This window comes from Amblyomma mixtum, chromosome 7 (assembly GCF_055824585.1).
Source record: "Amblyomma mixtum isolate Tamu chromosome 7, ASM5582458v1, whole genome shotgun sequence".
NCBI classification, from domain to species: domain Eukaryota; kingdom Metazoa; phylum Arthropoda; class Arachnida; order Ixodida; family Ixodidae; genus Amblyomma; species Amblyomma mixtum.
In genome coordinates, this window is record NC_143018.1 from 59,471,853 (window position 1) to 59,497,165 (window position 25,313).

General features: G+C 51.2%; 2 protein-coding genes across 9 annotated transcripts in view; one reads left to right on the forward strand and one right to left on the reverse strand.

Moving 5' to 3' along the window:
• LOC149336202 (uncharacterized) overlaps positions 1-25,313 on the reverse strand; it is a 222,140-nt gene that overhangs the window by 128,487 nt on the left and 68,340 nt on the right. The gene's annotated exons all lie outside the window — the stretch shown is intronic.
• The window catches only part of LOC149336204 (uncharacterized), a 203,799-nt gene that overhangs the window by 52,935 nt on the left and 125,551 nt on the right, over positions 1-25,313 (forward strand). The window lies entirely within an intron of this gene.

Sequence of the window (25,313 nt, forward strand, 5' to 3'; positions counted from 1 at the left end):
TCCGACATGACTCGGGACCCAGCAGAGTTTTATGTTTTGTCTTTGACCTGTGGCTATTACTATGTTATGTATGATGTTACCAAGTAACGGAGTGATTGCATTTCTAGAGTGGAGAGCAGTATGTAAACTTAGTGGCTCTGTGTAATTAATACTGTTTGTGACCGTCTCGTTTACTACGTGTTGAGCGGCTACAGAGACCGCGTAACATTCGGCAGCGAAGATACTGTTTGTGAGCCTCTCGTTTACTATTTCTTGAGTGGCTACACAGACAGCGTAACATTCGGCAGCGAAGATTGATCCACATTGCGGGAGCCCTACTATTTCATTCTATTTCCCTTGTACCACTGCGCTTCCAACGTAAACATCTGTTTTTGAGCCATCTGTATAAAAAGGTGCGAAAGTAGTTGTATCCGTTGACCAAGCAACGCAAGGCCCCTCCAGCAGCCCTTACCTCCTTCGCTCATACAATCCGGCCGCTTCCACAAAACTAGCACGGGCCGGCCGCTTCCACACAAACTAGCAGGCGTCTCCTCCGACGACAGCCGACTCCATCGACTGACGCATTCCCATTTCCCTCTGACTAGGCACCGTACCGTGACCATCTGCACTCCCACAGCACCGGAAATTTTCTTTTACACTCTCCCTCTCTCATCTTTCCCTCTACTGCAATAAACCTTTAGTCTGCACCCATCAACTGTGTTGAGAGGTTCCTCGCATGCGGGGCTCCCACGCCCTGAACAAGCACAAACCGGGGCTCCCGCGCCCCGAGGGGGCGCTACGAGCGGCTGAGGCAAGCGGACGCGTCTCACATCGCCTCCGCGGTTTTTCGATGCTTTCTGCGGATTTAAGTCTGCGTCTCCAGAAACTTTTGTGGGGACCGACGCCGGAAGTCTGCAGGACTACCGGGATAACAAATCCACGGCAAGTGAACTGACTTTTTGTGTTCACATCACGATCTTCAGTTCGCCAGCTTGACGACCAAGCTAAGCCTAACGTCGACTCTGGCCGCCGACGCCCGTAGGGTGCCGGCGAGGCAAGTCACCGGCCTCTTGTGGCCCAGGACTGCACTCGGAGGCCGACATGGAAGTTACGGTTGAAGGTGAGACGCTATCGCCGGAGGACTTTTCCATCCAAGCCGGATGGTTTACGATTGATAAGTCAAAACGCAGCGCTCGTAAGAGCGACAGCCATGAGGCAGGGGGACGCCAGGATGGCGTTCCGAACGAAGGAAGACAACAAGATGGTCAGCGAGGGGCTGCCAACTCAGCTAAGACGGAGGGCAGGAAGATGGCAATGCGTTCGGTGGAAACGCAGCACGTTCGTCTTCCCCCCGGACTACATAAATTCGTCATTAGACCGCAAGGCGGACTTCGACCGCTCTCAGCATGCAAAACTGAGACGGTCTCTGACATCGTGAAGTCGGCGGCAGGTATTGCGGCGGCTGACGCAAGAGATGATATCGTCCTTCTGAATCAGAAGCAAAACACCATTCTGGTAGGCACCGACAGCTCTGAACGAGTGCGGAAGTATATGAATATTGGGCATCTCACTTTAGGGACGGAAAAACTTGCAACGTTTGCGTATCTTGTGACGCCGGATGGACACGGCAAAGGAGTTATTCACGGAGTTCCGCTGACTCACACGATTGAACGGGTGCGTGAGAACCTGATCAACAAGTACAACCCTGAGATTGTCGGGGTTAGAAGATTAGGAAAAGACTCGAGCTCTATTCTGCTGCTCTTCGCAGATGAAAAGGTGCCATATTGGATCTACTACGCGAGCACCCCCTTTCGGTGCCTATTATATAAGAAAAAATACGAAGTGTGTTTCAAGTGTGGCCAGCTCGGACATCGCGCCGATGTCTGCCCGAACGCAGGCGTGGTCAAATGTCGAGGATGTGGCATGGACAACCCAACGCAAGACCACTCGTGTGAACTTAAGTGTGCTCTTTGTGGCAAGGGACATGAACTGGGACACAACAAGTGCCGTGAGATGTATAGGATTCCTTACATACTCAAAAAGCGCCAGTGGGAGAAGACCCACGACAAGACGGCAAATTCATCAGACAATACATCAAACCGGAGGAGCCGACCTAGGACCAAGGAGGAAGAGGGCTATCGCGGCCGCTCGGTTTCCTTCCCTCGTCTCGGGTCACGGGGCCATTCCAGCTCTAGGGACCGTTCCGGCTCCAGGGGCCGTTCAAGATCCAAGCCCCACTCTGGTTCCAGGACCGGGTCCCAGTCCAGGGGCCGCTTGAGCTCCCGAGGGCGATCACCGTCGGTGTCTTCAGCCAAGAACAAGACGGCAGCCGACCATAAAGAGGTGAGCTGGGTAGGTCGATCCTCCCAAAATAATTCGGATAAGGGGGCAGATGAGCTCCTCCAATTGAGAAAGATGGTTGAGACCCTTACTGACACCGTAAGGAAACTTACTAAAAAAACAGAACAGTTAGAGAAGGAAAATTCAGAACTCCGGAAGATGGGCCAATCCCGGCTTACTCAACAACCAAAGATAACGCCTGCACTGGTGGAGGCGGCGGCCGGTGTCAGTGATGCCTCGGTGGCGCCACCATCGCTTCCCCCGCCTACAAAAAAGAGGACGTGTGACAACACGCAGCCCGAGCTCACGCTCGCAGAGGCATGCAGGAGGCTAGAGGACAAAATTGATGCCCAGGTTCAGGCCACAGATAACAAAATTCAGGCACAAATTCAGTCCATTTTTAACGTTGTTCAGGAAATCACTACAGAAACCAAAAGGCTAGGAAACGAGCTGTTAGCTATGAATGCATGGCGGCAGGCCGTAGAGAATAAGACAGACGCTATTACGATAACCCTTCAACAACTTCAAAATGGCCAGGCAACATAAGGACAATAGATATACGCTCTGGCAGTGGAACTGTCGGGGATACCGCCGGAAGCGAGCAGTTCTTCAACAACTCCTCATTGGTAAAGACTGCCCGGACGTGATCGCTCTTCAGGAAACTGGGGGGATTGCAAAATTATCAGGCTATCAATCTTTTAATACCTCTGGCGAGAAGGCGGGAGTTACCACTCTCGTCAAAAGAAACATAACGGCTATTGCGCATGACACGGGGATCAGTCACGTAGAGCACGTTCTTCTAGAACTCATTCCGAATAATAAAATTAAGACCAGCCTATTTGTGCTGAATATATACAGCAGTCCAAAACAAAGAAAGACTCGCTTCGGGTCGCTTCTTCAAAAAACTCTACGCATTGCTAACAAACAAGCGGTGGTGGTAATGGGGGACTTCAACATCACGCTGCTTGGGGGTACCAGAGAGAATGTGTCAAGGGTAGAGAGCTCTGGCTCGATATGCAACAAGGGGCCTTCACCCTACTTACGGACCCTCAGTCTCCCACTAGAACGGGAAATAGCGTCAGTACGGACACATCTCCGGACCTCACCCTCGTTAAGAACGTCGGCAGCCAAACTGGGTTAACACTCAAGAAAATTTAGGCAGTGATCACTTTATTTTGGAAACGGTAATTACTGCTGGGCCCTATAAACGCCCAGGCCGACGTCACTCACTTGTTGAATGGGACGCCTTCCGAAAAATCCGGGAACAGAGCGCTAACACCACAGAAATTGATGACATTGAGGAGTGGATCAGGCAGCTCCAATTGGACGCTCGTAAAGCGACCCAGACTGTGGCGGAAGACTCAGGCCTAGAAACAATGGACACCCGCCTCCTCCATATGTGGCAAGCCAAAACCAGTATGGAAAAGCGACTTAAAAGTCAAAAGTGGAATCGTAACCTTCGCAGAAGGATAGCAAGGCACAACAAAGAGATAGAGGAATATGCGCTCAAACTTTCTAGGCAAAACTGGGAATCGCTATGCGACAAAATGGACGGGAATATAAGTCTGGCTCGCACATGGAGTTTACTCAGATACCTCCTAGACCCTGACGGATGTAAAACGGCCCAGAGGCAAAACCTCCAAAAGATCCAGCATAAACATGAGGGTACAGAGCAAGAGCTGCTCGATGAGATTCGATCTAAGTACATAGGGGACACCGAGAAGGTACCTCTGCATGGTTACTGTGGGATACGCAACGATCGCTTGGACGAACCCATTACTGAATCCGAAGTGCGAGCAGAGCTTGCTAGATTAAATACTAATTCAGCGCCCGGACCGGATGGGGTAAGCAACAAATTGCTCAGAAATCTCGACGACAACTCTATAACAGCACTCACTGCCTACATGCACAAATGTTGGGAGGCGGGTGAGATTGCTAAGCAGTGGAAGTCGGCTAAGGTGGTATCCCTAACCTCCTGGGCAGGGAAATTGATGGAGCATGTAGTGCAGACACGTCTCAACAACTACATGGAAGACCACCATCTTTATCCTATCTCCATGGTGGGATTCAGGTCTCATCTCTCAACGCAGGACGTGATGCTGCAACTAAAACATGAAATTCTGGACTCACAAACGCGGGACGCGAAGGTCATTCTGAGTCTTGACCTGGCGAAGGCTTTCGATAACGTCACGCACAAGGCGATCCTGGATAATCTCAGCCTCCTGGGAGTAGGCCCGAAAACCTACAACTATGTTAAAAATTTCCTTTCCGACAGAGTGGCCCAAATTAACTTCGGGGAAAGTAAATCAGACTACATAGAGCTAGGTAGCAAGGGGACCCCGCAGGGATCTGTACTGTCCCCGCTTCTTTTCAACGTGGCCATGATCGGGCTTCCTAGCAAACTAGCAGCGATTGAAGGTCTCAGTCATTGCATGTATGCGGATGACATTACTATGTGGATTGGCAAAGGAACTGACGGTCAAATAGAGGAGACTCTCCAAATGGCCATAGGAGAAGTTGAAAAGTATGTAAATGATAGGGGGCTTAGGTGCTCCCCGCAAAAATCGGAAATGCTTTTTTACCAACCAAAGAGGAAATCACGGTCGGATCCCCCGCGGATATCTCTTAAGGCTCAGGGACTCGATATCCCGACGGTGGACAGGATTAGAGTCTTAGGGCTGTACATTCAAAACAACGGTTTCAATGGAGAAGCAATAAAGAAGTTGGAGATATGCGCGCAACAGACTATGCGGCTCATCCGCAGAATCGCAAATAGGCGCTATGGCATGAAAGAAACGAATCTAATCAGATTAGTTCAAGCCTTTGTAATAAGTAAGATTGCTTACGTAGCTCCTTTCCTTAATCTCAAGGCAGCGGAGAAGTCCAAGCTGGAAGGGATCATTCGCAGAAGTGTCAAGCAGGCGCTGGGTTTACCAATTCGGACCCCCACCGCAAAACTTTTAGAACTAGGTCTTCACAACACATTGGATGAAATTGTGGAAGGCGTGACAGTCTCAGGCTGTCGGGAAGCGTTACAGGCAGGCAAATCCTCGCGAAACTAGGAATAAATTACGAGAGTCAGCGAGGTCCGAAAGTGGACATGCCTAAGAGCGTGCGCGATAGGCTGATGATCCCACCACTACCGAAAAACATGCATCCCGTCCACCACAAGGATCGCAGAGAGAAACGGGCTGAAGCCCTCGGCAAATGTTTCAAAAACTATCCGATAGAAGACGTGGCCTACGTGGACGCAGCTAATTGCGGGAGGGGGAGAATGGTGATAGCGGTAGCTAGCGCCGAGACATATCTCCGAGCCGGCGCTTCGATCACGACGGACAGTTCCGAAATTGCAGAAGAAGCCGCCATCGCACTTGCAATAGTGGGCACGGATGCGTCAATGATAGTCAGTGACTCAAAGGTAGCAGTGATGAACTTTGCCAAGGGGAGGGTCTCCCCTCTGACGAACGGAATCCTGCGGACTGCAAGGGACGACCGCAAAATTCGCATAGTCTGGACACCTGCACACGCATCCCTGGCTGGAAATGAAGCAGCTCACGAACTGGCTCGAGGTCTTGCTTTCCGAGCCAGTGGCCATACCGAGGGCTTCGCAGACAGGGATCGTCTTGTAGGTTACAGAGAAATCACACAACATTATAGGCTCAATCGAACAAAGTACCCCGCTGCTGATAAATCATTGACAAAGAGTCAGGCCACCTCTTGGCGCCGTCTCCAAACTTATACGTTTCCGAACCCGGTTATGTGTAGTCGTTATTATCCGGGACAATATTCAAACGAGTGTAAGCAATGTAAGGCCAAAGCGGATCTCAACCATATTCTCTGGAAATGCCCTTTTGCCCCCCTGGAGGGACAAAAAATAGTCACTTGAACAATGGGAGGCTCTCCTACTCAGCTCCGATCCGGAGACTCAAACAAAAGTCTTCCAACTGGCCGAAGACGCCGCCAGGAGCCAAGACCTTCTGGCCGTCGTTTAGGCGGGGGGCCTATATGCCCTTCAGACTGTTGGCAATAAACGTTTTACAATCCAAAATCACACGCCCCGAACTAACTCAAACCTTTAACAGTACTGTATATTTCTTCCAGTGCAAGACATTCTCGTATTATATGCTGCTGCGCAGTTTTTTACTATGAAGGAAGTGGATCCCGACTTCGAGCAATGCGAGGTAGTGTGTCTAGTATGCCGAGGTTTTCGCACATCTCTTCAAAATAGAGAAAAATGGCCACTGTTCTCTGTGGAGTAAACCGGAAACAATTTCCGTCTGCCCATGTTGCCAGTTTACTTGAACGGACCTTGGGATTGTTTTACTAAGAGTTCATTTTTACAACAAAAAACTTTGAGCTTAAGAACACCCCTGTGGTACTCTATTTTCCTGTACGATGTTCTTCGGAAGGGTTGCACCTGAGCGTACATAGAGTGAGCAGATGGACAAGAGTCTTTTAGACAGTTTAACGTCCTGCCGCGATGCTGAAGAATTCCGAACCTCCAGACCGTGTCATATGCCCTCTCCAAATGAAAAAAAACAGCAAGACGTTGCTGCTTGTGAACAAAAGTTTCTCGAACAGTGATGCTTCTCGAAAGCTTCGAGAACAGAACACGCGCTAATATAATAATTGATGGCGTACCAGACGACGGGAGAGCCACAGAGAATAGACAAAGAGCCTGACACAGAGAGCGACCATAACGAGGGAAACCGAACACCCAGGCTTTTGCTTCTAGGCCACCAGAACCTCGCTCCGTCTGAAGCCTCCGGAATCGGGTCTTCGTCGCTTCATTGGTCCCGGGTCTCTCCTGGTCATGTGTCACGTTTCTCCAGCCACCGGTTCTCTTCCTGACTGCACGGTCTCCTGCGCCTTCGAACATCACTATCCTGACGTCACATACTCCGCTCTGCTGTTCCTGGCGCTTTGTGATGGCATTGCGTTGAGGTTTAGCGCTATTCTCCTCGACCTAGGCTGGGACATCGGTGATCACCGTACACCGCCACCTGGTACTTCAACCGGACAAGAATACGGTGTTTCCATTCACTTTGGCGGTAATCTCAAATGTGGAGAATGTCCGGGGTAACACGCGATTAATAACGGCCATTCAAAAGAAGAAAGCGAACAATCAGTGAAACCAAGGGAGACGTAGTGTCGCATGAGCTCCCGCCTCGAAGCCACTTTAGAAGACGTCCGGACCATCGTCCTGTGCCTGCTGAAACAGGATTGCTGGCCAACTGCGGGCCTAACCATCAAGCTAGGCCTAGCTCATTACCCCTCTGCCGGGAAGTGAGCGCCCAGGGACCAGCAGTGATGGAATACGCCGTGGAAGACGAGAAAACATCACCGTCGGAGCTGACGAACGGAAAATGGGAAACCGTTCTTCGGTACCATACAGAGTCATTTCGGCCAACAACACCCTCGCGCTATGCACGCCAGACCGTCAACGGGCGACTGCATACGACAAGATCGAAAAACTGCATCTCCAAGGTCAAACCTACAACTTGACGTCGTACATGGCGGCGCCCGAAGCTTCGGTCAAAGGGGTCATTTACAACGCCTACGCGGGAGACTCGCCCGAAGCGGTCCGCCAAGGGTTCCGAAACAAACCAAAACGATACAAATCACTTTTTTCAGAAAGGAGCTATACAACTAAGTAATCCATCAATGCAGCGTCTTTCGAGTGCACTCCTTCAGGGAGCAACATGAACTTTGCTTCTTTGCACGGTTTACCATAACCAACCTGTCGCCCACGCAGTTCATCGTGCCACCGCAAAACGTAGAAGTGAGCCCGGATTATCGGATTTCATCGCTTCCCTGCAGTAGGAGTGTTCAAAGACGCGTGGACCATGTGGGCTGCGTGGAATTTCCCTGACTACATATTCTCGGTTACAGAACGGGACAAGCAAGAGCCTGAGCGCCTAACAAAAAAAAACAGTATTCCTCGAAAGCCTCACAAACAAAAGGAGGCGTCAGCTAGCCGCAGCCCACTTTGTTCTTACCCGTCATTGCTGCTTACAGCTCCTGAAATCCAAATGCGCAAACTTACGCACGGAAAAATTAAATCACTTACTCCTCTGCTGTGGGCATGTCTTGTCGAGGTGTAGAATGTCCCGCATCGTATAACTGCCGACCGCGCCACACCTCACACCAGCCACGACACGTGCGCACAGGCACTAATCTAGAATCCATGCGCACCCCTCATAACCACGTTAGGGGAATAAGGCTGGTATCGCGCATGCTGAGCACTCGACCTAGCTGATATCAAAATGCAAATGAAAGGTAAAACCGGCAAGGCGCATTTCTGATTTGTGAGTAGCGCATATCATTTTACCCCAGCGCTACCGCTTATCACTACTGTCTAGCGCCCACCGGCAGCCACCAACGCCGCGCTCAATCTGGATAGCGCGATCGGTGGCGACGGTCGCGCTTACCGTGACACGAAAGACAAAAGGCAATTCGGTACAATCCTAGACAAGACGCATCGAAAGCACTCAATTAGCGTTAGCAAAATGGCTGTACGACCGCTATCTATGCTCAACGTGAGGCACTGCGCGTAAGATTTGGAGTACTAGTCGATATTTCGATCGTAAAAGATGTACCGTGCCGATGTCTACTATAAACACCTAAAACGCACCTTTGCCGCCGCTGCGGAGAAAATCACTCACCCCCGCCTGAGACCTGCCAACCCGTCTGCATCGTCTGCAACGGGGGCCACAACACAGGAAGCCGGAACTACAAATTCCGGGCCGCCGCGGTGGCTCAGTGGTTATGGTGCCCGGCTACTGACCCGAAAGACGCGGGTTCGATCCCGGCCGCGGCGGTCGAATTTCTTTGGAGGAGAAATTCTAGAGGCCCATGTACTGTGCGATGTCAGTGCACGTTAAAGAACCCCAGGTGGTCGAAATTTCCGGAGCCCTCCACTACGGCGTCTCTCATAGCCTGAGTCGCTTTGGGACGTTAAACCCCATAAACCAACCAACCATAGTGGGTGATTGTGTTTTGGGTTGATTTTCGCGGTTGTTGTGTTTTTTGTGCTTGCCTCACTGTGGGTAGAAGATACTTAGACACCCAAGCAAGGGGACACACCATTCAAGGCCCAGGAAGAGGGAACACGGTGCTACCGGAAAATGAGGCAGCCAGAGCCGGAACAACTCCAGCTCCTTCCCGCCCCTCGGGAATCTTGCAGGGAACGAGAAGAGAAGCTTGAGCCGCAGACGCAGCGATAGCCGCTCCAACAAAAAATCCCACACCACACATACTGTGCACTGCCATGTGGACTCAATCGTTTCCTGCGAGTGTCTGGGGAATCTCTTCCGCCCTGCCTCCCATTGGCCGAGGCGCTGTAGTCACGTGTTAGCGCGCGCTTTTTGGCCCCGCAGCAGACGCCGGCGCCATTGCCGGGGCTGGGAGTCGCGCTTCATTTTCTTTCTGTGCAACAGTTTTGGCGAGAAGCGTTTTTTTTTTCATCTTTGACGGCGTCTACGTGTTGCGGCGATGCCGAGCTTCTGTTGGGCGTATAGATGCAACAACCGAAGTGGCAGTGGCAAAAGATTTTTTTGTAATTCCTTCCACAAAAAGGAACGCGGCTCGCCGAAAGGTTTGGCAGCACAGGATCGGCCGGGCAAACTTCGATAATGTTGTGGATCCGCGTATTGATGATTTGGTGTAAAGCGCCAGCGGCTGCAGTCTTTCTTCGCACTAAATGCCGAAATGCAGGTTTAATGTTGCTCGCATTGCGCGGCGTGTCGGCTTGGTTTCAGTCTGGCTCGTTCGCAAGTTGTTTCAGCCCCGCCGTTTACGTTGCTCGCTATGCAGATTGTGTTGCTGCAGCTGGACTCCTGGGCTCACGAACTCGATACTAAAGGGGCGGTACTCGCTGTTTGAGCCTACTCTGCTCATGCTGCTCGCGGTGCAGGTCTAGCTTTCATGTTGAACGCATCGCTAGACGTATTTGTTTTGTTACAGTTGCACTCCTTCGCTCATGAACTCGACACCAAAGGTGTGGTACTTGCAGTTGAAGCTCCTGCTGCTCATGCTGCTTGCGATTAAGGTCTAGCTTTCACGTTGCGCGCATTGCTGAACGTATTTTTCAAGCAAGGTTCTAAACCGAAATGCTATGTAACGTGGATAGGTGGTGTCAAATGAATAACTAACGCAGGGGCGCGCGCAATGATCCAGACCATTTCCAAAGTTCGACATTGGAAAAGCTGCTCATGGCTTTTAATGCGGAGTGGTGACGTGTTAACGTGTGCCGGAGTGGTGACGTGTTAACGTGTGCTCCGCAGTCAAAGCGATCTCTCATTTCATGATGTCATTTTGACCGAAGCCAAGTCACAAAACGCAACACAAAGTTCATTTGGGCGCGCGGTCTGCCGGGCGCCAAAAGGCGACGGTTGGGAGCGTCTGCTAGCTGCTCCCGACCTAGGTGCCGCCACCGTCGGCGCCCGGGAGAAGCCGAGAGAAGGAGCGCCGGCATAGGAGGAGGAGAGAGGAGATGTCGCTACTTTTAGTTTATTTAGGGGCTTTACACGGAACGCCACCATCCGTTCGGCGCGATGCCTTGCCCTTCTTCGAACGCGGTGCTTTTTGAGGAAAGGAAATGGCGCAGCAATTCTCTATCTCGGTGGACACCCGAACCGCACCGTACAGGAAGTGAGGAAAGCCACCACCAGTTCGGCGCGATGCCTTGCCCTTTGAACGCAAGGCTTCTTGAGGAAAGGAAATGGCGCAGTAATTCTCTGTCATCTGGGTGGACACCCGAACCGCACCGTACAGGAAGGGAGGAAGGCCACCCGTTCGGCGCGAAGCTACCGGCGCTTGTATGCCGGTCCTGTAGGAGGACTCTCGGTCTCGGTGTGGCGTCACCACACTGCTGACAACGGGAGCTAAAAGCATTTCATGCTTAAAAGATGAGCTGGCCGGATGGTGGTGGTGAAAAGCATTTATTTGGTATTTTACAGAGAGGTGCTCGGGGAGAGGCCCCGAGTGGGCCTCGCCCCTTACATTACTAGGCGGAGTCCCTCAATCCGGGATCCCGTTGGTCATAACCGTTGCGCAGGTCCACCGAACAGGCCCTGTTGGGCCGATAGCCTGGCAGCCGAGCGGGGCCGCCTCCCAGTCCTCTCGGGTAGGGGAAGGGGTGATGGGGGGAGATTAGTATTTTTCCTGCATGGCCAAACCATGTGGAAGGTGTCGGCCACCTCAAAGAAACAGTAGTAGCGCAGCTCAAGAACAACTTTACCTAGTCCCTTCATAGGAACCGGGTTGGATCGCCGTCGCGTGTACTGTGGTGAAGAATTTGGTGAGCGAGTGGAGCAATCCAACCGAACCCAGTTACGAAAGGCTCCGCGAGAGTCTGTGAGGATGAATTTAGGCTGCGAGGGCGATCGCCACCTCCTCCGCATGCATTCTGTTGGGCGGTCTGAACGAGAGGTCGTCCACCGCCAAAGCCCTCGCTGCGGACGCGGCAAGGTTTCCAGACCAGACAGCTTACGTGGATGCAGCGTACATACCGGGAAAGCATGCCTACTCGGTAGCAGTAGTCGACGGACACGGGCGAACGCGTAACTCTAGCTGAACAAGCAGCGATAGCACTAGCTCTCAAAGACTCGAGCTTCACAACTGTGTACAGCGACTCCAGAGCAGCCACTCGAGCTTTCGCCAAGGGCGGAATAGACAAGACGACGCTACGAATCTTAGGCGGAAGTAACATCACCGATCAATCCATCGTACGGTTCCCGGCACACATGGGCAGCTTAGGGGGTGGCCTGCGGAATCTCAACGAGATCGCACACGAGGCGGAGCGAGGGCTCATCGGCCGCGTCCCTCCGGTTTCCCCCGCTACTCCAGATATCGAGTTCAGGGATCAATTATTCACGTACAACGAGCCCCTCCCGGATAAGAAATTAACCCGCAGCCAGTCGGTCACGTTACGCTTGCTCCAAACGAACGCATACCCCAACCCCTGGCGACGCCTACGCCCAGAACAAGGAACATTGGGACAAAGTACTAAAGAGTGCTTCACTTCGCCGAGAGCTTCGGGCTCTCTGTGCCGCCTACGTGGGAGCTGCCCTCTACACCTGGCGCCTAGCCGAGTGTCCTTCGCCCCTGGAGCGGTAGGGGCCTGCAATGTCGACGTAGAAGATGTGTTTCTTTGAGCCATAGTGGCGGTGCAGGTCATCTGCCCGCGCCTGGCGCCCGCCATTGCGGTCCTCCTTGTTGATCTTAGTCGGAAGGGGTCGAACGTAGAGGGCGCGTCTCCAGAGTTAACCGGTCCAAGAGGCAGCGGCCGGACACGGTCTGGGCGAGACGCGTGTATTGGTTAACGAGATGCGCCTCACGATGTTCTCGATAGGTGTTCACTTGGTCGAGATCGGGAGGTCGAGGGCTCTCTCGAAAATTTTGCAGAGTACAACCTCCAAGCAATCTTTGCCATGTTTCCGTAAGCGGAGGTAGGGAGTCGAGTACAGTACTCGACTAGTTACGAAGGCATGCGCGAGCCGCATGGCATCCTCACTTCGCAACCCTCCTCGCTTGTTGGAAACGCGGCGAACCATGGACCGCCGCTGCTTGCAGGCATTCCTCCAGCTCTCCTATGTTTCCCGTAGTGGCCCAAATGGTGAACACCGCCGACACCCGAAAGAGAAGCGGGGACAACAAAGTACCTTGTGGTGTGCCCCACGTTCCCATCTCAAACGGGCCGTACTCGGTCTATGTAAATCGCTAAGATGCTTTAGTATGACGCCGTGTTTAAAAATGTCAAACGCACCCTTGAGACCGAGTGCAAGGACTATTTTGTCGTTGTTTGGGTGTTCTATGGGTTCGAGAACCTCGTGATGAAGCTGTAAAAGGATGTCTTCAAAACCATCGTTTCCATCAGTTTTTCTACGCATGAAGCCGCGGCAGCCGAATTTCGATGGAGGCGAAATTCTAGAGGCCCGTGTACTGTGCTATGTCAGGGCACGTTAAAGAACCCCAGAATGACGTGTTTCACGAGGGTAAGACGGGGCAAGTGTCATGAGTGAACCACGCGTGTCTTCCCTGCAATAACCCCACATGGGACAGGGGCGTTAAAAGCGCCCATTATCATGAGGGAGTCGCGACCCGCGACCCTTAGCGCTGCGGGACTATCTGTTCGCCGCAGGGGGACAGAGACCATCACGTTCGAATATTGTGAACGGGTCTCGTTGAAAAGTGTTTGTAGCCCACGAAAGTGGGCGCGTTTGGTCCTGTCTTTGAAATCCCGACAATTCCATTGTACAAGGGGAAGAGAGCTTGCTGTCTTCGATGGGGGGGGCGGCGCCTTCTATGTTGGTTGGGAGGGGAAGCGGCCATGCTGGTTTCAAGGGAGAATGCCTTGGGCGGTTCGCGTCTTTCAGGGGCCCCATTTCGCGGAGAAGCCTGTGGTTTGACTTTAGCCACGTCTTAATGTTGGCCGTCACGGTGGCCGTAACCAATGCGCGTCAGAGCTCACCGGCACTTGTTGCGTCGGTTCCGGAGCTACCTGGGCAGTGCAGGGAGGATCGAACCGTTTGTAGCGCTTGAAATTTGGCCTGGAGTTTCAGAGTTATTTTAAGGGAGGAAGGAGGAGGAAGGGTTGGTGGGGGAGAACGTAGGGGAGTGCGGGGAAGAAGCCTGTGTCGGGTACCTACCTTTGGCTGTGACGTTTTCTTTGGTGCGCCAAGCGGAGGACCCTCGAGAGCAGGAAAATTGTAGTGCTTGTATGCTGGTGCTACAGCCAGCTGGTGCTGGCATTGCTAATTGGGCATCGTGACATGTGACCGTTGTTGTCATCATACGAGATGACGTCTTTCCTGACAAAGTGCAATTTGGATGCTTAACTCTTCTAGGTGGCTGGGATGGACTACTGCAGCCAGCTGGTGCTTGGCATTGCTAATTGAGTATCGTGACATGTGACCGTTGATGCCTCTCTAGTGATAGCCTGTCGCATCCCAGTCAAAAAAAAAACCCATTGGAACCAATTGGAATTCAATTGGAATGGTGTTCCTATTGGATGGTCCAAATGGACTATCCAAAATTAATCTTACCCATTGCATCCAATTGGTCCGACGAACTGCACCCAATTTATCACAATGAACGTAACATATTTTGTGAATATTTTCTGGGTGAAATAACTGCCTGGCCTACTGGGTCCAATTGGCTAGTCCAGTTGGATCCAAATGGTCGGGGACTAAAACACAACTGGAACCAATTGGTTGGTTCCAATTGGTTCCAATTGGGAAATCCAATTGCAAGCAATGGGAATGGCCATTCAGTTCCCATTCAGTTCAGTTTACTGGGATACCTGTCTGAATTTTTTGCCGTTGTTCCATCAGCGTTAGTCCTGCAGCTCTTGTAATAGCGGTGGTCATCATACGAAATGACGTCTTTGCTGTTACAGTGCACTTTGGATGCTCGTCTCTTCTAAGATGGCTGGAATGTACTAGCACCAGTTTTACTTGTCATAAACTAAAAAATTTGAGTATGTTGTGGATGCTGTTGCTGCAGCCAGCTGGTACTGTCATTGCTAATTGGGCATCGTGACATGTGACCATTGTTGCCTCTCTCAGTAGTGATAGCCTGTCGTATTCCTGTCTGAATTTTCTGCCGTTGTGCCATACTGGCCCATACTTTTTGCTTCCGTTTCACTGCAGCGAATGCCACTGCTGCCGCCAACTGGTATTGCGGGATAATTGCTAGTATGTCAGGAACGTTGCCAGACGGGCTGCGAGGTAGGCATCGATTGTCACCAGCATGAACAGGAGGAGTGCCGTTGTAGTAACCAAGGAAGTCTCTTTGATGCTAGGATGGATGGAAAACTTTATTATGCGAGCGAAGTTGCGTGTCGGGGTCCTGCGACGAAAGGAGGGACTCCCATTCCTCCCATGTACCGATGGCGGGCTGCCCCCTGCGGTGGAGGATCAGCAGGGCAGCCGAAGAGGATGTGGTCCAGGGTGGCGTGCGATTCTCTGCAGAGAGTGTACTCTGGGGAAACATGGCGGAAGTAGGATACAAGCTGAGGGGTAGGGAGAGTTCGGGTCTGGAGTTGCCTCCAGAGAATTTGTTGGGAGTGGGATAGGCGGGGGTGGGGAGGGGGGTAGAGTCGATGGGCAAGGCGTGCTTTCTGATTCAGTTGTGCGAACGTGTGTGCCCGCTCTCTCGAGAAATTCTGGCGGGGGTCGCCATTTATAATTAAGTCCTCGGGGCTATGTTATCGGCGGCCTCATTTCCAGGATTGCCAGAGTGAGCCGGCACCCACACGAGCTCAATACGCCTATCGGAATTTAGGGTGCACATTCTCAGTATCTTCCATGCAGGGGGATGGACGCGTCCGCGGGTGAAGTTAAGAATGGCTGTTTTGGAATCGCTAACTATATAAGCCGCATTGGTTTCGGCAATGGCTATTGCTATAGCTGCTTCCTCTGCTTCTTCCGGTGTACACGGGAGCTCTATGAAATGGGGGGTAAGTGGTGGGCTGCTGGATGGTAAGCCACAGCTACTGAATGGTCTGGACCACACGCGGCGTCCACCCATCGCACATCCTCTGAAGTGCCATATTCTTTATGGAGAGAGAGCTTTGGCTCGCGCGACTCGGCGGAATTGATGGTATTCAGGGTGGACATTCTTAGGAAGGGGTTTGAGGATAAGCGCGGTGTGTATGGCGCGAGGGTTGGAATGTCTCATTCGAAGTTACTGCTGGCTTAGCACACAGACTCATTGCACACGTCGCCGCCCGTGACGAGGATTTTGTGCTTGAAGCCCTGCAAAAAAAAAGCATCGCACAAATTCTGGGAGTCTGTTTATGAAGGCATAGTACAACACGTAAATGATACGTAAAAAACATGCTGACACTGCTGACCGGCCGGCAACTTGAATTTCCCTTGCGAAATATGGTTAGATGGAGCAAGTATCATCAACAAAAACCAATCCCGTTAATGCAAACTTCCCGTACTTCAAGAATTGATACTGATCCTGTTTTTGTGCAGTTTCACCACCTAATAGAGATTGTGCATTCTAAAAAGTTTTATACCGTAGACACTGCATGACACTCCAGCTATTCTGACTTGTAACCCAGAGCCACGACTAAGATTTACCTTCTTAATTTTTATTGATTTTGAAGCTAAATGATATTTTGTGGAAATTCCAAGTGACTGGATATCCAGTCACCATCAGCGTTGGTCTCTGAGAGGATGACAGTAGGAGAGGCCATGAGTGAAGGCCTTTGAATAAAGCACTTCCATACTGGACTTGCTGCCTTGCGCTTGTCGTGGCCTCTGGTTCTTGAATATGTCGTAGCAACCGAATAACTGCGGCTTCATCTTGGCTGGAGAGATTGATAATCTAGCGTGGGGTTGTGGTTGCGTTTTGCCTCACGGTGCGCGCTGTACCCCCTACAGGGCTGTGTTTGTGCAGGCTGTCCATGTGCTGTAGCTTGTTTGCGATCACTACCGAGTATGAAGTTTGGTGGCTGCGGCAGTCATGAAGCTACCTCCTTAGTTAGGCATATTCCTCACTTTCGGTAGACAGGGTGCCTCATGGGCAAGGACAAACAGTCGTAGCTCAGTAAGCGCACTTAAATAAACACCAAATTGCAAAACTTCAGCATAGCCAGTACGAATAAGCTTTAGCGGATGCGTCGGTGGTTTATATATCCTGTGTAATTTTTTCCATGCCAATAATGTTTTTGCAGGTTGTCAGCATTGCCCATCATGCAAGTATCTTGAGTACCCTGCATTCCTGACAAACGGTTTCGAAATCTCCCTAGTGATGTATTTCATGGTTTCTGTGCTCTCGTACTTCATGTAGCCTGATCTTTGATTGTGTTCTACGTGACTACACCCTAAATGATCAAACTTTCTTCCAAAAACATACCAAGCTTTTCCTGGTCCTGGTAAATTGTGAGATTTACAGTACTGAAGAAACACATCCCAAGAATAATGCATCTCGCAGCAGCACCGTGGCTTTAGGAATCAGGATAATTATGATATAATATTCGACGTTTAGCGTCCCAAAGCTATGAGGCTTTCAGTGGATGGCTCCGTCAATGTTTTAATCCTTTATTCACCTGCCCCGAACTGTGCTGTTCATGAGAAAATCTAGTCAAACTCTTCCAGCCCGACAGTCATTTGCGCCTGTTCCGGGAGAACAGCCTCCCCTGCCGTAGTTCTGCCTGACAGGATGTTAACCTGTTAGTATGGTTACGGGTGTAGTCTCTCACCAGCTACGACAGATATAGCTGTGACTGCATGGGTTGTATATCTTGGTGGATTCCTAGCAGTGGTGGAGCTGCGAACGGTGCCAATAATTGTGTAGTAATGGGCTGAAGGTCTGTTTTCGGGAATGCTGTCGTTACTCTAGTGAATAGGCTGTAGGTCTGTTGGTGTTCTTTAGAGACGTTTGTCCTTCGGAGCTGGCGCTGTGAGCTTGTTTAGTGTCCCAGTGATGATGCGTGGTTGAATGTGTTGAAAAGGTGTTCGCCCGAGCATGAAGAACAAAAGGAATGCCGACCTCTGAAGAGGCATTCGTCATGCATGACAGGAGTGCAGTTTGTGGCTTTTGTTTTGGTCGTAGATGTCTGCGATCAGGCCAGATGTCCTCGACTGGTTATTTCCATCCACAACCTTTCGATGTTAACAAGTTAGTCGTCTTGTTCCTTTATCCCCAGATTTTCATAGGTTGTGTTGCATTGACGTACATATATAATGTACGTCACTGTACGTCACTGGGGTGATGGGGGGAGATTAGTATTTTTCCTGCATGCCCAAACCATGTGGAAGGTGTCGGCCAGTTTCAAAGAAACAGCAGTAGCGCAGCTCAAGAACAACTTTACCTAGTCCCTTCATAGGAACCGGGTTGGATCGCCGTCGCGTGTATTTAGGCTGCGAGGGCGATCGCCACCTCCTCCGCATGCATTCTGTTGGGCGGTCTGAACGAATTATTGTATTGTTTGGAGAAAAATTCCATACTTACAGGTTTCGGTGTTTTTGGTGTCCAGAGGCTAAAGAAGAAGGTTTCATCTCTCTAGCATAATTATTATGCAATTGCGGTCGCGTCCTCATATGGAGACATCATGACTGAATCCTGCTTTTCTTAAAAAATATATATAATAATTATACGGAAGCACTTTGCAACAAGGAGGGAAAAGTGCGAATGGTGAATGGAAAGGTTCACTGATTGTGGTAAAGGAAAAAACAGTCCTTCTCAGCTGCAATGCACAGAAAAACATGGCATTTCCTGCAGCGGACCCTGGTTTTTGCCGAACATTTCTCGTACTTGCACCGCTGTGGGAACGGCAACTGGACCTGCTGAGGCCAGTGCTCCTTGGCATCGTACCTCACAGCGTTTGGTGGTGACGGACGAGCATTGTGAGCGATGTGGTGGTGGCTCAGCTGAGTCAACACTCGGCCGCCCTCTCTTCCTTGGTGACCCTTTGTTGCACTGAACTAGAGTGAGAGCCACATCAGCCTGGAAGGCGAGCATGTCGAGGGCCTTTCTTCTTGGAAGTCCCTGGCTGCTGGCGTCTCGCACATACTCCAGCCATGAGTTGGCCAAAGCCAGTGATGTGAAGTGGCACATTACTCTGACAGGCCATTTTCTAGTTTTCGCTTTCATGGGGTAGAGGGTCATCACAAAGTCCAGCTTGTACACTCCTCCCATGAATCTATTATACTCCAGAATAGCTTCTGGGCAGGGTATTTCAACCCGCTCCTTCGATGCAGCACTCCACCTGCTGGCGACACCAACGGAACCATGCCCTACTTGCGTAGAGGCGATGTTATCACACCATTGTCAAGCCATCTTCGGTCACTTTCATGTCTATCGCCCCTCTTCCTTCCTTTTTAAGCTCTTTCTCGCTCTTCAGGGTGCAACCCATCAGCCTGTTTCCCCTCATCGTTCCTGTCGCGTGTATGTCGAAGAAACACTTGAAATTTCTTTTTTTCGGCAGTCCCTCACAAAGCCTCAAGACCACAGAGCCACCGAGACCAAGATGCGCATAGCGGGGGTCAATTCCAGTTCCCTTGCCTTGATAAATTTCGAATTTTTTCAAACGTGCTGTCAGGGAAGTAGTTTGTGAAATACTGAAGAGGTTCAGCCGGCGCCTCGTTCTGGCTGGGGACTAGCTGAAATGTCACCTGGATGGAAGGTTTTCTTGACCCAGCTTACAACTTTTTTGCGCTCTTTGGAGTCTTTCCTAGCGGCGTCGCAATCTCCATCTGAGTCGCTGCTCTCCATGGCCGCTGGTGCAGAAGCGTTGCTTGCACCTCAATACCACATCCACTACATCGTCGGACACTTCGGTCTCGTCGTCTGAGAGGTTAGCGTCAGACTCGTTGCCGTCCGCAATAGCCAAAAACATTTTCTCAGCTACAGAGATATTGGCCTGAAACTGACCTTCCCAGGCGATGATAAAACAAGTATGGGTTAGGTCACGGTATGTCCAATCGTACATGCGGTTCTGATCAGCGGTAAAACTATAAGGTAAAATCGTCCGAAATGAAACATTGACTGTTGTTCGTTCGAATAGAGCTTTCTGTACATGAAACAGGTGTTTTTTACCCTTAATATATAATGTACGTCACTGTAAAAAAGAACTTCGAACAGCAACTCACCAGAGCTCCCGTTAAATGTTGCGGCATCCATCTTGAAGCGTTGTTTTGGGGGTAGCGTTCCGCCGCTTCACATCAGGTGGCGCTACGTATCGCTTAGCCATGTGTCTCGTGTCCTATCCCTTTCAGTAACGGTATCTCCATATGGAGACACCGTGACTGAAAGAGATAGGACGGGTGCACATACTACAACCTAGCTATAAAATTGCTTTGGTTTATTGGGGTTTAACGTCCCGAAGCAACTAAGGCTATGAGGGACGCCGTAGTGAAGGTCTCCAGAAATTTCGACCACCTGGGGATCTTTAACGTGCGCTGACATCGCACAGCACACGGGCGTCTAGAATTTCGCCTGCATCGAAATTCAGCCGCCGCGGTCGGGATCAAAATGTTAGATAGAAAAGCAATCAAGAAGAGGAACAGGGAGAGTAAATAGGAAGGCTCTGTGTACATTCATGGAGCACAATAAGAATTATCCGTTATCTCACTTTTGGCCGCCGCGGTGGCTCAGTGGTTATGGTGCTCGGCTGCTGACCCGAAAGACGCGGTTTCCATCCCGGCCGCGGCGGTTGAATTTCTTTGAAGAACCGCAGGTGGTCGAAATTTCCGGAGCCTTCCACTACAGCGTCTCTCATAGCCTTATCTCACTTGTCACCTCAGTGTCCTCAAGTTTGGGCTGCTCCCTGATATGATTGTGTCACTGCCGGCATGCTGAAGAGTTTACCGAGAGACTTTACGAGGATTCCCCAGAGTTGGAAAGTGGCTCTAATAAAGTTGCAGTATGCCTGGGATGTTAAAGGACGTCGCTTCACGAATATAGTGAAAGAAAGAATTTTTCAAACGCGCTTTGTAGAAACTCAGTTGTCTGCAGTCCAAGTTTGAATGTCAGCGTCTTCGCGGCTTTCCCTCTCCTCTCGTCAAGAATTTTTCAAACGCGCTTTGTAGAAGCTCAGTTGTCTGCAGTCAAAATTTGAATGTCTTTTTGCACGCTGGAAGGTTGGCGTTCATCCGCTGGCCCGATCTCCTAGGGGAGAGCTTCCCTACCCGCCGGAGGAGGAGGAGGAAAACTTTCATTTCTATTTACAGTGAGAGGTCGATGGGGCGAGCCGGAAGGGCCCGCCCCTTACAAACACTAGGAGGGATCCCTAGTCCGGGATCCCTGTAGCTTCCGCAGCGGCCCGGGCTCTAGCTACCAATGCCTGTTGGGCTTGGAGTTCGGAGCAGCCGCGCAGGGCAGCTTCCCAGTCCTCTCGAGTGGGGTGGAGGTGGGGTGGGTAGGCAGGATTGGAAGGGCATGCCCACACCATGTGGTAGGTGTCCGAAAACTCCTCCTCACAGTGTGGGCACGCGCCCGAGAAAGAAGAATTGAAGTGCTTAAGTACTTCCGGGCACAGTACAGTATTGGTATAGAGGCGGAGAAGCCAGCGCTCCTCCACCCTGGTGAGGCCTTTACAGGGAGGGGGATAGAGACCATGAAAAAGAATCTAACCAATAGCCACCTCTCAACTTGTATACGCAGGTGCTACCGATGGAGGAGGGTGCGAGCATGAAAAAGTCGCCGGGAAGGGCTCGCAAACTTTTGTGGATGATTGTGGGTTCTCAGCTGCGTGTAGAAGTAGCGGATTATTTGGCTCAGGTGAGTTCATAGGAAGAGTAGCACATAGTCCTCGCAAACCATGCTCTTGACGTAAATGGACTGAGTGAGCTTAGAGCATATTGGCTTTCTAATAAGGGAGTAATTAGGAAACAAAAATTTATCCTGGTCCGGGGTCCGGCCCTGATTTCAGCCTACCCAGAGGTGATGGCTCAGTGGTTAAGGCGCTCGGCTACTCAGCCGGAGTACTCGGGTTCGAACCCCTCCACGGTTGCCGCGGTTCGATGGCGGCGAAACTCAAAAGGCGCCCGTATGCTGCGAGATGTCAACACTAAATTTATGTTGGTACCCTCCAGATGCATCTTCAGCTCTCACCCCAAGGGCATCCTTACCCACGTCCTCCTATCGTGCCCGGCGTTCCGTCCCCTCCGCCGGGCCGGTGCCTCTCCGAGCCTGGGAGGACCGGGAGACCTCACTGCGGTCAGCGGACCTGGCTAGGCAGAAGATCGCTCAGAGTCGGGTCGCATACGTCATGGATCAACACCGCATGAACGTTTACACCGTGAGTGGGGTCGTGCTGAAACCCAGGAGGACTACGAGCCTCGTTAAAGATCCCCAGGTGTTCAGAATTATTCCACTCCCCCATGGTGCCTCTTTCTTCCCCTTTTCTTTCACTCCCTCATTTTATCCCTTCCCTTACAGCGTGGTGCGGGTGTCCACCGAAATATGCGAGACAGTTAATGCATCAGCTTCCTTCCTCAGTACCAGTCGGCGTTCGCTGTATGTTGATTTTGAGGAAAGGAAAGGCGCATAACCTGGCTCCCTAGTTCAGTGGACGCCTCAATGTAAGCGTGACTTTCGCTTGCATAACCAGGTTAGCTGAGCTAAGCCGCGTTCATTTTTTAGGATGCATTTTGATATGATTTAGAACCGAAATCAGCGTTACTTAACCATTGATAAATCGAAATTACGCTTACCCACCACCCCAAGACTGCCTTAGCCAAACAGATAACGTATAAAAACGACCAGTCTCACAGTGTCACGGTAGGCTGCTGGTTTTACTTGCCACGTTTTCCGTCAGTCCCACAGATAACGCACTAAAGTGGACAACAGCCTGCAGTAGCTCTACGAGGTACCTTCTACGGATCACGTTTTGGGCACTATCAAATAAATACCTGCGATCTGTGGTTGTTGTGGATCAGGTGTAGGAGGGAAGAGGGGGGATGTTATCAGGGCGGCGACGGGCCCTTGATCCTCCGCGGGCGATTTTCAAGACGCGCCCATGATGCGAAGGTGTGGCTCCCGTTGGTGGTGGTGGTAGAAAACATTTATTCAAGGCTCTATACAGAAGAGAGCGGGGACTGGTTTTACGGGTCGGCCCCTTACAAATTCTAGGAGGGCAGTCCGGGACCCTTGTGGCTTCCGCGCCAGCTCGGGCTTTAGCGACGAGTGCTCGTTGGCTTTCTCCGGTAGAGCGGCCCAGTAGGGCAGCCTCCCAGCTCTCGGCTAGTTGAGGGAAAGGGGTGTAAGCAGCGTTAGAGGGACATGCCCACACCACGTGGTACACGTCCGAGAACGCACACCCACAATGCAAGCACACCCCATGAGCTGCGCAGAGTAGCCTTTCATCGCAGCATTAGGTGAGGAGGTGGCTCCTCGCTCTGTGAAACGAGGGCACGCAGTCCACTGCCTGCTAGGCTTTGTTGCCCAGCTGTTCGCAGTGCATTTGGAACCTGAGAGGAGGATGTTATGGTGATTCGTAGGGCAAGAAGATCGTCTTCTCAGTTGGACTAAAAACGAACCCCGTAGTCGAAAGAGTTCATAACTGCACGAGGTTGTCCTGGGAGCTTCTAGTAACACTTTATATTACGGTATTGATAAAGAAATTACAGTATGGATGAAGAAAGGCAGTGACGCGGAGGTAGAAGAAGCGTTACAAGCAGGTACCAACGTAGTAACCGAAGTTACTAAAAGAGCCGCACTGGCCTGCTCTCCTTCCAAATCCGAGCTGCTGATATCCCACCTCCCTCAAGGATAGACAACCTTGACATACCAACGGTCAAAGAAGTCAGTACGTTGACCGAACAGCTAGGCTCATCAAGAGGGTCACCGGCAAAAACAAAGGACTGAAAGAAAACGAAACTATAAGGTTAGTGCAAGCATTTGTGCTCAACCACATATGCGTAGGGGCGGAAGCGTTTTGCGCACCACTTTGACTGTTATGTGGCAGTGGTGACGTCACCACTGGATGACTTCACAAATAATGACTAATTACTAATTACTGGGCAATTCGAGATTAATGACTAAATGCTAATTAATTGCTATTCAATGACGCTTAAATTTCGCCTTTAGGAGTGGAACGCGACAGCGTGTTGTAGCGTTGAAAGGATCCACAGAACGCCACCTCCCGTTCGGCGAGATGCCTTGCCGGTTGGAAACAGCTTTGAACGCAACTCTTTTGAAGAGAGGAAATGGCTCAGTAATTCTCTGTCATCTCGGTGGACACCTGAACCGCACCGTACAGGAAGGAAGGGGGAGTGAAAGAAGAAAGAGAAAGATGGGCCGCAGTGAAGAAAATGAAAATGGTATTTGAGGATAGGAAATTACGCAGTAACTGTCTCACATAACTTGGTGGCACCCGTCATCCGTTACATACAACCGAAAAGCTGCAGTTATGCTTGGTTTGACGTCATGGCTGTCGCAGTTCGCGCACAATGCATTGGGAACACCACGATAGCGGTTCAATTGTTGTTGTGACTGAGCAAAGGATGAAAAGGAAATTGCACGGGCCTGCCTACTGGCTTGAGCCAAGCCACCACCGCTGCCACGTGCAGATAGAGGACAGCAACAACTGCGTCCGCCGGAGCGGACGCTGCTGAAAAAACATAAGCGGCCGAAGCCGCGCTCGCAAGCGAGAACAGTTAGTCTTGCGATCCACGATAACGGTGTAGGCAAACGCATTATATAGCCATCCTTCCGCATGCGTAGTAACTGTGGTAAACACGCGGCTGTAACGAAAAGACAACGGTGGCGAGGAGGCGGAGCGCGCAGTAGAAGCGGCAGTGAGGGGGCGGCGCACATGCGCAGTAGCGCGCGGCTGCGCCGAAAGGTCAGCGGGCGGAGTCGGCGATGGCTGCGGCCACCTATACCGCGCGTGACGTCACTCGGTTTCACGCATGAGCAGAACTCGCCATTCGCTTTCACGGAATACGCGAACCTCGGCTCCGACCCTCGAAGCGAGGCTTTTCGCATGTTTCGGTGGACACCCGTCATACGTTTGTACAGGAAGGGAGGAATGTGAGTGAAAGAAGAAAGACGGGTCGTAAAGAAGAAAATGAAAATTGTGTTTGAGGAAATTACGCAGTAACTGTCTCGCTTATCTCCGTGGACACCCGTCATCCGTTTGACGGCGTCAGCTGCGCTCATCGAAGAGTCACCCCAGGCGCTGGATGTAACGCCGGCGAACGGACGGGAGAATGAATCATGTGGGCCTGCTGTAAAAGCCCTTTAAGCGGAATAACCACAGAGGAGCACTGGGAGACCGCGCTGTGCAGCTCGGACCTGTGGCAGCAAAAGTTGCTCACAGAGAGAGCTGACCAAGTAGCCGAGATCCAAGAGATCAAGGCTACCAAGCGACAGTAGCCCACCTGCGCCAGAAGGGAGCCTTCTTCTTTAAAGACTCTATAAATAAAGTTTATTCTCTCTCTCGCCTTAAAACTGGTTTGAGACTACCCCCCCCCCCCAACACCCCAACAGCTAGGCTCGTGGGTCTAGGCGCTAATAAATACTGCGGAAGA